The sequence below is a fragment of the Oculina patagonica genome, chromosome 1, assembly GCF_052425735.1.
Source record: "Oculina patagonica isolate OP01 chromosome 1, crgOcupat, whole genome shotgun sequence".
NCBI classification, from domain to species: Eukaryota; Metazoa; Cnidaria; class Anthozoa; order Scleractinia; family Oculinidae; genus Oculina; species Oculina patagonica.
In genome coordinates this window covers 44,511,020-44,526,101 of record NC_135758.1, presented here as the reverse complement: position 1 = coordinate 44,526,101, position 15,082 = coordinate 44,511,020, and the positions used below count along the sequence as shown (strand labels likewise).

The window sequence follows — 15,082 nt, the reverse complement described above, 5'->3', positions numbered from 1 at the left end:
CGCAGAAAAGCCAAATCTTTATAATCCATGTTTTTAATAACCCAAAATCCCTTCAACTGTAACAAAGAAAAGCTGTGAAAAATGATGAATGTCTGGTCAAATAAACGTTAGACTCGGCAACCGAATAGTAAATAACTGTAAATAACCCTTCTATGCGTCTAAGCAAAAGATACGTTTTCTCAGTGTTTCTTGTCAAACGCCGTATGAATTCAGTGACGGAAGCAGGGGATCTTTGGTTGCGTTTACTTGAAACAGTGCTCTACCATGGGCCTTAGCGTTTGACACTCCCTCTTATTGCATAATTACTCGGATCAATCTCTTATTTAAATGGCTCTCGTTCTGGCTCCATTAAAGAGTTTTCTACTACTGAATAACAGCATGGAATTTGTAGACGGACATTGCTGAAATGTTTATCGACTTTTAAGTTGCCCTTGCCCTTTGTAACTAAAGTCGCATGGGTTAATATGCTAAAAACAATATATTTGTAAAAATGTATTGCTATACTCCATAAAGAACCTCATATCAGAACATAAGGGTATTTCGCGACACACTAAGTTTTCCGACTGTTTGCAATCCATTTAGCAAAATATTTTATTTTGTGATTATCGTGACCACATCCTCGTCTAGCCCGTTGTGTTGTTAAAACCGATAATTAGGTACTTATTAGTCGTTCTTGCAAGCTTGTCATCTTTAATACAAAGCTTAAGGGATGAAAGGTGACAGGTAAAGAAAATTAGTTGACTGCAAAAAAGACGCCGCCTGAAAAAATAAAGCTATAAAGGATTCAAGAAAAAGTTCATTTTTTGTGATTACTGTTTTTTATGTGATGTAATGTATATGAAATAATTCATATATGAACTGCGGATGGATATGAAAGTGATAAATTAATGATCATCGCAGTGAATTTCCAACTTAAGCAATTGGAATAAAGAAGCCTGAAAAAAATTCAAGGCTTCAACGGGATTCGAACCCGTGACCTCCGCGATACCGGTGCGATGCTCTACCGACTGAGCTATTGAAGCCATACATTGCGAGCGAGGTCAATTGTGAGTTCATATTTTACCCGTGAGAGGAGTGAAATGATGTAATGCTTAAGTAGGAAATTCACTGCGATAATCATTTATCTCTTTCATGTTTTTTATGTAATAAACTGAATCAGATCCAAAAGGTGACAAGTGAGAAAAAAGCAAAGCTTCCCGAATGCAACACTCTGGCAGTATACCTTACTGAGATCATGAGGGACGTATAGAGGACTCAGAAAGCGGCAGATCGCATATTAAGTTGTATTAGAGAACTATGTCAAAATACACAAAAGCAAATGGTATACGCAAGTATGAGGTTCTTAATACTGTTTATAAAGCAGGGCTGTATTCACGAAATCCTGCCTAAGATATGTCGTCAGATAAAAATTTCATATATATAACATACTTGATAAAGCAGTTCATCGTGAACGTGATATTAGTCGAGTGATTAAAAGCCAGTTCTCTCCAAAGATGTATAGTCCCGATTCGATAGGTCTACACCAATGGACTCGGTGTCTTATGTCTAGACTGTTACAAAAAGAACAATAGCAATCCAATTATACTGGGGCCGCTGGATTGCTTTTGTCGTATGTTAACCCGTCTTCTGAAATCCACACTGCTTTTGAGCGATTCCCACTCGAAATTTCATAGTTGTAACATAAACTAAAAAAAAATGCTCAAACATGATGTTTCAAAAGATTACATCGGATTCCATCCACATAGGAAACCCTACAGTCCTTTGGCCCTCTCTCCTCCGAGCTCCGCAGAGGTTCCCGATGGGGCGGTCGTTGCAAAAATCCGCTGGGCAAGGTGAGTGCAGGCGCACTCGTGATCGAGATCCACTACGCGGGGAACCTCTGCCAGAAGCTTGTCGTTCTCTCGAACATCCTTATCGTTTTCTGGTACATTGATGAATTTCTAAGCCCTCGCGGACTTTGGCAGCTTGAAACTTGGCAAAAATCAGCGGGAAGTTTGTTACTTCAAGTAGGGACCGTTATTTCTCCGAAAAGTTTATTTTTCATTTTTTCTGAAGAAAAGCAAAAATCTTTGTATCCGAAGAGCCCCCTAAAAGTTGTGGGGAGTCGTGTGGGAAGTTTGTTGTTCTATGGAGGTCAAGCGTGAGTTGGGAAGAACTTCAAATAGCTTGATTTCCCACTCGAGGAGATATCTGTTGACAGGAGCCCATGAGTTGATGGGCTCCTGCTGTTGATGGTAAATATACTTCTTGTATTTCTTGTATTTCATGCCTTCCGTGTTTAATTTCCTACATGTTGCAGTTCGCTTTTAAGGTGGCTCGACCCTTTTTCTCCCTACAACTTTGAAACCCTCAACTAATTGATGTCAACAAAACTACTACATCACATCATCACACATAACTAACTCAAATGAAAGCGATCAGAATGAATATCACGTGGCAATGACGTCACACAGTTCTCTGAATCGATAGGGTCATTTTCTCAATCCTCCACCTACAACGTGCCATACACAAAATATCTTATCTTTTAGTTATCGACCCCCCTCCTCCGCGTAGCCCCTCCATCGTGAATCTATCAGTCCTCCTTTTCGTTCACTCCTTCCTCTAGGAACATCCTCCGTCGCGCTTCTTCGGGTGCGCGTGTCATCGCGGGTCCGGCGCCCACTTCTTCTTCCGTGCCGGGGTCTGCGGGTGAATCGCTTTTTTGCAGTAGCCGTAAATGGTAAGGTAAAATTGAGCTCTACTCTGATAGAATTTTATTTTCGATCGCGCAGTCTACTTTCTTCTAGGTTTGGATGTAGTATATGGGACATTTTTAGAAATGGGGCTAAATCCTCTCATTAAACATAGGCAATTCTTTATATGGCGTGGGGATCTCGGGAAATGCGGTCCGCCTAAAATTCGATTCGAGTAAACCCTGTGTGACGTCATTGCCACGTGATATTCATTCTGATCGCCAAATTATATCATATTGAAGTTCAGTCTTGTGTATGCATGTGATAAGTGTTGTCATTGACATTAATCCCTTTAAGTATGAGGGTCTCAATTGATAGGTTCGCTAGAAAACTGGGTCGAGCACCTTAATATTGACCAGTTTAATGTCTTTGATCGTTTGATCGAGTAACACAACAACCACAAAGCAAGCATTATTTCGTACAGAAAAATGCGAGTGAGATGAGTGTGTGCATAGTTTCTACACAAGTTTAAGCAGCTGTTTACGAAGAAACATAATTTAAGCTTATATTTCGATTGGTTTAATTAGTTCGTACGGCAAAGAATTGATGTTGAAACTTCACAATCGAATGCCTTCCTGAGAATCTGTTTATACGTATCTGAATTTAACATTCTTCAAAACAAACCTACTCGTTCTCTTCTCTTTCGGGAAATAATTAATCCGTTTATAGAAGTTTCAGCTGCCAGAAGTTTCCGAATCGAATCCTTTGCTTGTTGAATTTGTTGTTCGCCACACAACAAAACAGATTTAATATTAAAAACTACAATCTTTGTGCAAAATAAAACTTTTCCACATTTCCACACCCCGGCATCCGAAAGCGTTCTTGTTGACTCTGCTTGTCGTGCATCGCGTAATTAACTTCAGAACCGATTCTAGACATGATATTAGCAGTCATTTTACTGACATATGGTAGTAACATATACACCACCCCCGGTGAGGAACACTAATAGACAGGTTACCTCCCCCCAGATGGCGGCCATATTGGGTGTGACATCTGGCAGAGGCTCCCGCGGCCGCCCTCGCCGTTTTATTTCGCCTGCACTCTTTTCGTACAGCGGACTCTCCCCACCAAAAACCTCTCTGAGGAGCCTCTGCGTAGGAGAGATCGAGAGAGCCTTTGGCCATGTTTTACCTTTGCTACCTTTTTTTTTTCAATTTCTACTTCGATTCATCAGAATGGAAAGATCGAATTCTTTTTTTTTTTTCAAGCAAATCTTTTTTTTTTTTTTTTTTTTTTCAATTTCTTGACTTTGACTGCTGCGTGGCCGAGTATTTTCTTCTGACACTGACTTACGTTGCAACTTACATGTAGTGATAATGGGGAAGGTTCTACTAAATAATTAGACTGTGAGCTTAAGTTTCCATTGCCTAACAGAAATGAGCTTCTGTTTTAACAAGCCGGTAGAAGGCGAGAGCACATCAAACAAAAAAAGACGATAAAACTATTTTTTTTTTACACTTATCTGTTTTGTTTTGCAGCATTTTATTTTGTATTCCTATGAGGTATTGAAGCATTGATGTTGTTTATTTCTAATTCATATAAAAATAAATAAGATGGTGGTTCCACCATGGCAAATTTCAATCGTGATGGCAGTTTTCACGAAACAATAGCATCTCGCAGCGTACAGACAAGGCTGACTTCAATTACAACAAAAACCAAAGGGGAGGGGTCCAGCAACCCTCCCTAGATTCTATATTCGTTCAAGGAATAAACGTTGATGCCAAATAATTTCTTTTACGTATTCTGGGAAACTTAGTCTCCGTTTCACAAACTTCCCATGCGAGGACACGCGCCGTGTCAATAGGTTTGACTTATCAGAACTTCTCGGCATTGCAAGTAGATTTTAGATTTTTGTTCATAATTATACTCGACAAATTTTGCCACGAACACTAAAGGGTTTGCTTGTCCCTAGACTTGCCTTGTCATTGGTTGCAACGCGATTCGCATGGAGTTGTGGGAATGTTTCACTCAGAAAACCCATCACGTGATTCTGCTCGGCCTGTTTGCGCTTTTTGCCGACGAAATAGAACGACAACTGGGGACGAGGCAGACATTGCTTGACTAAATGCGCACTCGTCTACGATTGACTGACCACAAATTGCAAATTGCATTTATGTAAGCAAATCGATCTGCCAAAATATTTTTTTCTCAAAATGATCAAAGCAAATAGCTGTTTAAAAGTTATTTTACAACTTTAAATACTTAAAAATTGTCGGGGGGATTATGCAACAATAATCACTGAGCCTGAGGCAAATAATTGTTTTAGTATAATTTTCAGAGGTGAATATCAAGAACTGCAAAATAAAAATAAAAACATGAAAACAACAATCACAAGTGCTTGCTTCCAAACGTGTAAACCAGTTTAATTCATCGAATGAAATCTTAATTTACACTCAAGTTTAATTTAAGCAATAAAACGAAACAAAACAAACACTACGAAAAAGATAGATATCTGGTACCTTTGTTTAATCGTAGGTGACTTCTGAGCAATTAAGTGAATCCTTTTGGAATGACTAGCTCCGGTGAGAAAAGAACTAAACAATGGTTTGTCAGTCGATCTGACTGAGTTTCTAATGGCCCGCGTGCGATCTCCAAAGCCACCGTGTTTTATCAATTCTAATTCCTTGAAAAACATCTCTTGAAAATATTTTCTGTCCAAAAGCCTTGTTTGCAAAATTGCCAATGTTTTAAATATCCAGGACTTGGATAGTCTCCCTCGCAGCCGTTCTTAGTGTCGTCACGCAAAATTCCTCCCCACTAACGGCTGCTCACATTCGAACAACATTCCTTTCCACCATTTCAGCCAATCACTATTCGGTTCATATATCTCAGGAACCGTACCCACCAAAGTAATCTAACCAATCGCATTGCGTGTTTTATTTTGGAGTTCTCAGCTTTCAAAATAGTGACCCTTGGCCTTGAAGAAGCTTTTGATGTTGTTTAATAGCAATACTTTTCGAATTTCGAGCTTAAATACAAATGCGTTGAGAATCGTTTCGATTTTCCGGCGATTATTCTGATTTGTTCATGACTGGATGTGAATGTGATCTGCTATTCAGCGACCAGCCAGTTGTCAGCTTGCAAAGCGTGCTATCAAAGGCTTATAACGTTTAAAAATATCTGATCATCTTCAAGAGCTTAAAACTGAATTGAAGGGAATCTTCAAGGATCAAACAATTCCAAGTACAAAACGCTTGTTAAGAGTCGTGAAAGACGATGGAGAAACTGCGACAGCTTCATGCCGTGGGAAAGCCTCGAAATGTTTACAATATCCGATCAATACAACTTGATACAGGAGAGACTTTCCGAAACTCATAGGTAGGTTGACAAAAATATCCTTCTTTTTTCTCGACTACATTTCTAAACATTGTTTTTTGCTGTGAATTCGCAATGTTATTTCGTCCGTTGTGAAAACTTTTAGAAATGAATAAAATATGTTTCTTAATTTACACGTTGTTTGCTTCAGTTCGAATGTTTGATCCGAATGTTCCGCAAAACGTTAAAATACTGGAAAATATTTCGCTCTGTTTCAATAAAGACGTCCAGAACCGCAATCTTTGAGAAAGAAGAGACAAGAATACGAAAAAATAATTATATTTGTCGCTCCCGAACGCATACTTCGCCGTGCATAACTTGCAATTGTTGGATGACATGAACCGTACCGACATGAACTGGCGAAAAGTAAAGTTTATCCCAACAAAATTAAATTTAGTCAAATTTAACTTTTTTTACACAGCAGAGGAATTTAAATCTTTTTATGAGACGTATGGTCTTCGGTTTTTAGTCTTCTGCGTTTGTAAACCGGTTGAAACTGAACGGTTTACAGATCTTTTCAGAAAAATAATTTTTCGAAAGCAGACACGGCAGACAATGTAGCGCCGCATTGTTGAACGGTTGCTATAAAATAAGCTAAAAGATAAAAGTTTGCGCCTTTTATTTCCATGCTGTTTTATTGCAACGGTCAGCGAAGCGAAGCCCTTTTTGATAAATTTCCCGCATAAGGGTTTAATCGGCACCAGTTATAGAGAGTTGACGCCGCGGAATAAAACAAATAAAATTTATTTATCATCAGAACTTGTTGCGTGCGTGCGAAATACATGGGATCGAATGTCCTTTGAAACGCAGACATAACGTCGCAAAATTACAGGAGTACTCCATGTATTTGTTCAGTTTCTGCTCCAAATTCAAACCGAAATTAATAATGTAAGTGGATTCAAAATACGCTGTACAGAATTTTAAAAGCTGGCTCAACAGTCCCGTGAATGATTCTAAATGCTAGGTGATTTCGTTGAATATCGAATGCCGTGATTGTTAATTTTATCGAATGTTTCAAAACGTGTTGACAATGTTTTGAAAAATTATTTATAAATGGAATTGCAACGCTTTTTGATTCCGTTGAAAAACATTGCTTGCGTTTTCAAAACGCATCGAAATGTTCTTCTCTGCAACAACCGATTCGCGGGAAAAAAATGTTGATTACGATCTCCCGTGCTGTGATTGGTCACATAAGAAACAAAGGGAAAGGAATGTTGTTCGAATGTGAGCAGCCGTTAGTGGGGAGGAATTTTGCGTGACGACACTAAGAACGGCTGCGAGGGAGACTAGGACTTGGAGTGATTTATTTTAAACAAGAACATTGAGAAGCTTGAGAAGCTTAAAATCGGGCGCTTTGCCTTGAAAGGCAGGGTTCAGTACAGCAGAAACCACGAAGCAGTTACTTAAGTAGCACTCAGTCCGACTGTGTTTGTGTAAGTCACAGGGCTTGCATGAGCTGTATTAGTGTGCATAATATAATATCTAGAACGTTGTCGAGATTGCATTATTACTTAATGACATGATGGTTTCAATTTATAAATGTATCTCACACAATACAAATAAACGATTGAAGTAGACGACTAGACAATGTAAAGTTTGACTTAGCAAAGTGCAGTGTATTGGTAATACTGTAAGGTGCGGTTTCACCTGACGGTCGGGCTTTTCGGTATTTCCAGGCATGCACTGATGGGACAGTACTACAACTGTTTACCGGGAACTACTATTGTCAAGAAGAAAACTTTGTGGAGAAATTTTTTCATACATTACTGTATACAATTGATGAGGCTTTTAGACTAACAAAGTAAGACTGGAAAACTAACCATTATCACCACCTTAAACGAAAATCTTTTGGTGTTTAAAAAAAACACTATATCTATGGATGAGAATTTTTGGGGTTTGAGAAGAAAATAAAAAAAAATGGAATTAAGAAATTGGAGAGACACAAACATCCCGTAACCTGAGTTTGCAGGGGGTCAACTGGCCATTTCTTCACCACTAAGAACTTTGTTGGTGTATTGGTGACACCTAAAAGGTAAGTCACGATCCTGTCTATTAAGCTTATTCTGCAAAATCCTTTTCTCTCAACACTGTTACTTTTTTTCTGTGCTTGGCATTCCTGGGGGGTCTTGATGTGTCTTTAACTTGCAGACTGGACTGGACTAGTAAAACGCGGACTTGTAACGCCTCTAGACCTTCCCTTGGCCACTCATCTACGGCTCTCTTCTTTTCTCGTACCTCAGAGTCGCACCGTTTGAATATACGGCAATGTTCTATGTCACGAACGTAGGAGTCGTGTAGGCCCGTCACCTTTATTTACCACTACTGCCCCCAATAGACCCTCAGAAGGTCAGAAGCAAAAAGGTCGAAAGACCGAACTTAAACATTTACGGCAAATTCCAATGTCACAACGTAGGAGTCGTGTAGGCCCTCACCTTTATTTACGATTGACTGTTGATTTCTGACGGGCCCCGTTCTACCTCGTGCGAGCAATACAAACGACTGCACTCAACAGACGTCAAGTAGTGGAAAGAAAGAAAATATGCACAAACTATAATCTCCCGTTGTTTTAGTAGGGGTTTGCAGAACGAACATGTGCTATACTGCAAAAACATCTCCACGCTAAACAGACCATAGAGTGCTCAAAAGCTAGAAATATGCCGTCGAAGAAAACAAAGAGCTTCAAAAAATTTTTCGCTCGCTAAACCGTTTAGTTTCCGTTTAGTGTCCGCGTTCTACAAGTCCGTGCTTAACAGCCCTCGTTTTACAGTCCGGTTTTACAAGTCCGCGTTTTACTAGTCCTCGTTTTACAGTCCGCGTTTTACTAGTCCGCGTACTAGTCCGCCTTTTACAGTCCGCGTTTACTATCCGCGATACTAGTCCGCGTACAGTCCGCGTTACTAGTCCGGACTATCTCCCCGCTCCGCCCTCTATGTCCTTGACGGTTCTGTCGCGTGCCTATTCATCTTCGGCATCTTTCTCTCCCCTCTTCTTCCTGTGTCTGTCTTCTCAATTCACAATAAAAAAATATAAATACATATCTTTTTCGTCTTATCGCTACTCTTAGTATACTCCTCTTATCCCGGGTGCGCTCCAGCAACTTCAGGTGGGTTAATTCTATTACTATTAATTAACTATTACAAATTCATTTTTAAAATATTTCCCAAGCCGACTAAGCTAACTAAACGTCGAGTGTATCTTTCAGTAAACAAAAATGCCGTTATGACGCCGAATCCAGCTCACCATACTAACCCCTACTCACGAATACTACTGCTACTACATCATTCCTTTCTAAACATTTTTTTTTGACCACCACCGTACCTTTCTACCCAAAAAACTCATGAAACCGCCCGGTTTTAACCTGTTTTAACCTTTCAAAAATTAGAGCGTTCGAAACTAAATAAGATCCGTAATCAAAAAACATACAGCCGTTTACACGGTGAGGGTAAGAGGAGGAATGAGTTTGCGGAATGGCATGTGGCATGAGTTGCGGAATGGCATAATTATGCGGAATGTAATTTACGCGGAATGACTCATTGACATAAATTATACTGAAGAGCGCGCCAATTTTTAAACAGCAGCCGCTTTATTAAATACTGCGGGCTTAATGATGACAATCGATTGAAGATAGCATAGAGTCTTTGAATTCACGTATGATGTTCTTCACGGATTCTACGAAAATATTTCGGCGGCCAGTGTTTCCCCAATGCTAAGGATTTCCCATTCTGTGGACGGTTTATCGCTTTTAGTCAAAAGATAAAAACAGCGACGGAAAAGCATCCGACCGTAGATCTTTATACGAACCGAAAAGTGCCTCGGGTACATCTTTGTATTATAATATTCATGTAGCGGTTATTAATGCTGTATAAGTTAAACAAAACATCGAGACAGAAAGTCCAGTTTTGGCGGATATCATCTCAGCCTCAGTAAGTAGAGGGTACAAAGCAGAGAGATTACGAACACTACGGCGTATTTGTTTCATTAGAAGTCTGCTAGCCCTGCTTTTCGTTAGTCTTCGCAGCGGCCGCTCGGACTGAAATGACGCAACGCTCCCGGTTCGGCTCGAGTGCCGGGCTGCAAAGGAGACTAGTTTTTCGCCTGCCATTATGAAGACTATATAAACTCAGTGGAAGACTTGAACATTAACCTATAATTAATAGCGGCAACCGACCGCCGATCGAGTAGAGCGAAACTTTCATATAGTGACTATAGTCACTGCACGGTAAAAACAAGCTATCGTATTTCAAATCTAGCTCGCATTGCAGATTTACCGATAAGGCAGATAAGGAATCCGGCGAGTAATTATCACTGCCTACTTGTTGTGAATACTTGGCTTTCTCTTAGGAAAAGAAAATCATTCGCTAAACATACATTTTATTTTACCGCAAAGATCACGAGACGCACATCGATAAAATCCACTGCGGTGTATAAAATAGTGTCACACCAGCGGAGAAGCCGTGTCACGATCTTTTCATCGCTGTAATAAAAAGCTAGAAATATACCAAATGTAGTTGTCTTCAATGAAACCACTAGCTTTTTCCCACCCCTAGCAAGTTTTGATTTAAAAAGAAACGATTCCTGGAACAAGGCAGTGACACGGTCACACATTATTTCGCGGGCGACTAACAACACGTCACTTGCTTTCATTTATTTAAATGCGTTGTCTTTTTAAAAACTCCTCTTCAAAACATTTTCAAATGGGTTGAACTTGACAGTTGTGTGTCTTGCCTTGAAGTACGTAGCTTTAGAACGAATATCGTTCTGTATTTTGAAGCAAATTGACGAGAGTTTTCATTCACGTTAACAGAACTACTCACACTGTACTCAGCCAACGCCCGGGAGCCAACGCCAGCTAGTCGATAATTCAAGTCCTCGGAAGCGTCACGGCAAATAGCGAAAATAATTTCTCTGTTTCTGTTCGGCGTAAATCAGTGATTTGAACGGTGAAATGATCTTGACAACGATGTTCTATAGAAGTTCCTCGTCCATACTGCTCAGTCCTTGATTGTTTGAGCCAGCAGTATTTAACAAGGCGGCTTCTCTTTTAAAATTTGGCGCGCTTTTTAGTATAATTTATGTCAATGAATCATTCCGCGTAAATTACATTCCGCATAATTATGCCTTTCCGCAACTCATGCCACATGCCATTCCGCAAACTCATTCCGCCTTTTACCCTCACCGGTTTACCAGCACTCTTTAAAACTCCTGAAACCCTTCAAAATCAGGCAAAATAAATCTTTGAAATAACCTTTATCAATGTTTCTTATTTTTTATTCAGTTCTATAAAATGCCTTTCATACACTACTGTCAAAAAAAATTTCAATTTCCTCAAAGTTTCAAGAAAAAAATAAAAATATTTCGTGCACAATGTAATTTGATTAAGCCAATATTATCACGTCTAAAAATACTTCAAGCAATTCAGTGAAAACCCGTTTTTTTTTCGTATCAACGAAAACCACTTTCGAATAATCAATACATGAAAATAACAATAAGATCAAAGGAAGAAAGGAACCTTTCTAATTATTTGAAGACTTTCAAAGCCGTGATATTATGCATCCAATCCGCGATAAAATTTAATTACAAAAAATAATTCATTTTGAATTCATTTTTTCAGTTGTACCTTTATCCAACTTGTGAAAAATTCCATTCAAGTTCCTATTAATACTGTACATTCCCAATGTTTTGCTCAGGTCTTAAGAAGCGTCTACTAACAAATCTAAAATAATTCCAAAACATGCTGTACAAACATTCTACTCTTTGTGAAACGACTTGACGACAATTGTTCGAAATGAAAATCGACAAGTTCTTCCTAAATAAAAAAAAAGTTTTACGGCGGAGTCAGGCTCAAAATATACGCAAGATCACACCCCATTCTAGTCAGAAACCAGCAAACATCTAGTTTGCTAAAAAAACACTGCGTGACATCAATGACGTTACCTTTTTCATTTACAAAAATAACTTTAACTTGTCAATAGTGAATTCAATGGTGAATATATCGGCCCAGTTCTCGGCCGGGTCCAGTTCTCGGCCACTTTGTGTTTAACGCGTTTTTTCACACTCCAGTTGAATCAAAAGAAAAGGTATTTCCTTCAAACGATAGACTAATTCATGTGCTTTAAGTATCTTGAGTTTGATCGTTCATTCGATATAGAAAGCTCACACGTCGAGTTTACGCGGAGGTAGTTGTTTGTTTACGGCTCCAAATTCATGGATGTAGTTAAATTCGTATTTTATCCAAAAGCCCCCACCATACGAGCTAATTTTTGGCATGTGAAACGTAGAATAATTCAGCTTTCTGCTTTAGTTAACTTTTCGTTGAACCGTTGTATTTTTTGGTCTTAATTTACTTCGAAATTTTTTCTTGCGACGTTTGCGTATTGCCAGTTCTCGGCCACCCTGCTCGCTACACGTTAGCGCTTGGTTTTTAATATAATTTCATCTGCTGCTGCCAGAATGAAAGAAATAATGTTAAAAATAAAGAATTATCTTTTTTGGCTGACTCTTGTCTTGTCTATTATTTCTACAAACCTAATATTTCAAGACCTTTCACTGCAAAATAAACATCTAAATGACGGTCACAAATGCGGTTTTGCCAGAACCTGCACATAGGCAACTAGGCGCGTTAAAATCCTTCTTTTCTAAAGTAAAAAAAGCATCATAAAAATAATTTGGGATCGATATAGTATAAATAGGTTTACAGAGTGATTTTATGACTGTGAAAATTAATTGAGCATTTTTTTACAGATAATTACGCACACGCTTTTTAGTGGCTGAGAACTGGGCCAAGGTGGCCGAGAACTGGGCCCACAAATGGAGCTTTTATTTTTATTATTGCTCGGGCAAATTAATTTTTGACCGGTCGATAGCTTTACACCAAAAAGCTGAATAATGTAGCTAGCTCTGGGAGAAATTTCAAGTTCCTGCGGTTCTTCTGAGGTAAGAAATACAAGTTTACGTCAAAAGTGGCCGAGAACTGGGCCAAGGTGGCCGAGAACTGGGCCCACAAATGGAGCTTTTATTTTTATTATTGCTCGGGCAAATTAACTTTTGACCGGTCGATAGCTTTACACCAAAAAGCTGAATAATGTAGCTAGCTCTGGGAGAAATTTCAAGTTCCTGCGGTTCTTCTGAGGTAAGAAATACAAGTTTACGTCAAAAGTGGCCGAGAACTGGGCCAAGGTGGCCGAGAACTGGGCCCACAAATGGAGCTTTTATTTTTATTATTGCTCGGGCAAATTAACTTTTGACCGGTCGATAGCTTTACACCAAAAAGCTGAATAATGTAGCTAGCTCTGCGAGAAATTTCAAGTTCCTGCGGTTCTTCTGAGGTAAGAAATACAAGTTTACGTCAAAAGTGGCCGAGAACTGGGCCCCATACTGTACTTTGCACCGTAAGCTTTTTTCTCTGTCCTTCCGCCGAAGCAAAAAAACACAACCTGATTACACATTAACCCAAAAGTCGACCAAGTGTGCCTGCAACGATTTCCTGTCAAAACTAAAATGAAAACCATTGCGGTATGCGTCACCCGTAGCGGTTTTGTAGCAACCCCGAGCTATCCCCGTCTTTTAGGCCGCGCCAGGAGACTACGCTCTAGGACGACCAAAGGGTAAACCTTAAATCGGCCACGCCCGATTAATAAGAGACATTTTTAGTCAGCAATGCCGCCATGTTCACTAGCCTGGATGGCAAAGGTGGCATGGCTTAGTTGCCAAACCTTCAGATGCTATATTCACCGCCTAGCGCGATGAATATATCGTCATAAACCGAGCTACTCGACCAATTAGAATGTTCCATTAGTGAATTCACCTTTGGAAATAATACTTACATAGCTTATTCACCCCAGATACATTATTCTTCCTTGCACCTTTATTAATTGAAAAAAAAAAAAAAAAAAAAAAAAAAAACAAAGTTGAGTTTGTGGCTTTCGCCTGGTTTACAAAAAGCTGTTTGTTTGCATAAAAAACATCAAAAAACAATGAGATTATAAAGGAGGCAGAAATAAATGTTCTTTCGATATTATTGCTTTCTAAATTTTTTCACAACCGAGTTATTAAGGAAATAATTTTTGAGTTAATGACAGTATTAAGTGTGAAGCCACCTTGTTTGTGTCCCTCTTTGGGGCATCAATGATTTAAAAATGTCATTGCTGCAAAAAAATTGATCACAGTAAGGCGCCCAAAAGTGTGACCACTTTTAATTTATTCGCATTCTTTCGTGCAGATTTAATCCAATTAGAAGTCAACTGCAAGCTATCCACGGCTTCTGATTAGATTAAATCTGCACGAAAGAATGTGAATAAATTAAAAGTGGTCACACTTTTGGGCGCCTTGCTGTAACTGCCAGACAAGGAAATTTTTATGAATTTTACATGTGGAATGCAAAGAATCCCTACATAGGAATGCAGAAAGTCCCCACATACATAAATACTTTATTTTCAACTCGGATTTTAGATTAGGAACATATATGTATCTCTGAGAAATAGTTATAAAACAAAACAAAACAACTAATAATTCAATTAAAAAGTACCTAAAATTAGGTGTTTTGCACATATGTGAGATTATTATAATTTATAAGAGAGTGTAATGGGCCGAGTCCCTAGAGACAAAGAGAACATTTAAATACGCCCTTTAGCGGCGGTAAGCTTACGAACATTGAGTTAACCGGTAGATCAAGTACAAGAGTAAAAGTTCAAGGACATTTTTCAAGGAACATTGACGGGAGTGGCAAATAGAATTGTAAGTACAGTCGAAGCTCTCATAAGCGGACACCCTTGGGACGCGAAAAAAGTGTCCGCAACTGGAGCTGGCCGCTTACGAGAATGGTTCTTGTAAGCGGCCACTAGAGGTGTAGGGGATAGATGGCCGCTTACGGGAGCTTGCCCAGCTAACATAATGGTAATATGCATGTTAGTGGTGTTTCGAAATGTAACCGGACGTGGATGACGACAAAACAAACACTGAAATATGGTACTGTAATTACAGTAAAATCATTGTGACGAACGGCGAGTGAAGTTGATTGATTAATACAAGATACAGAG

General features: G+C 39.2%; 1 long non-coding RNA gene across 1 annotated transcript in view; it reads left to right on the top strand.

Annotated features, from left to right (window-relative positions):
- LOC144633468 (uncharacterized) overlaps nucleotides 1-15,082 on the top strand; it is a 70,670-nt gene that overhangs the window by 8,018 nt on the left and 47,570 nt on the right. The window lies entirely within an intron of this gene.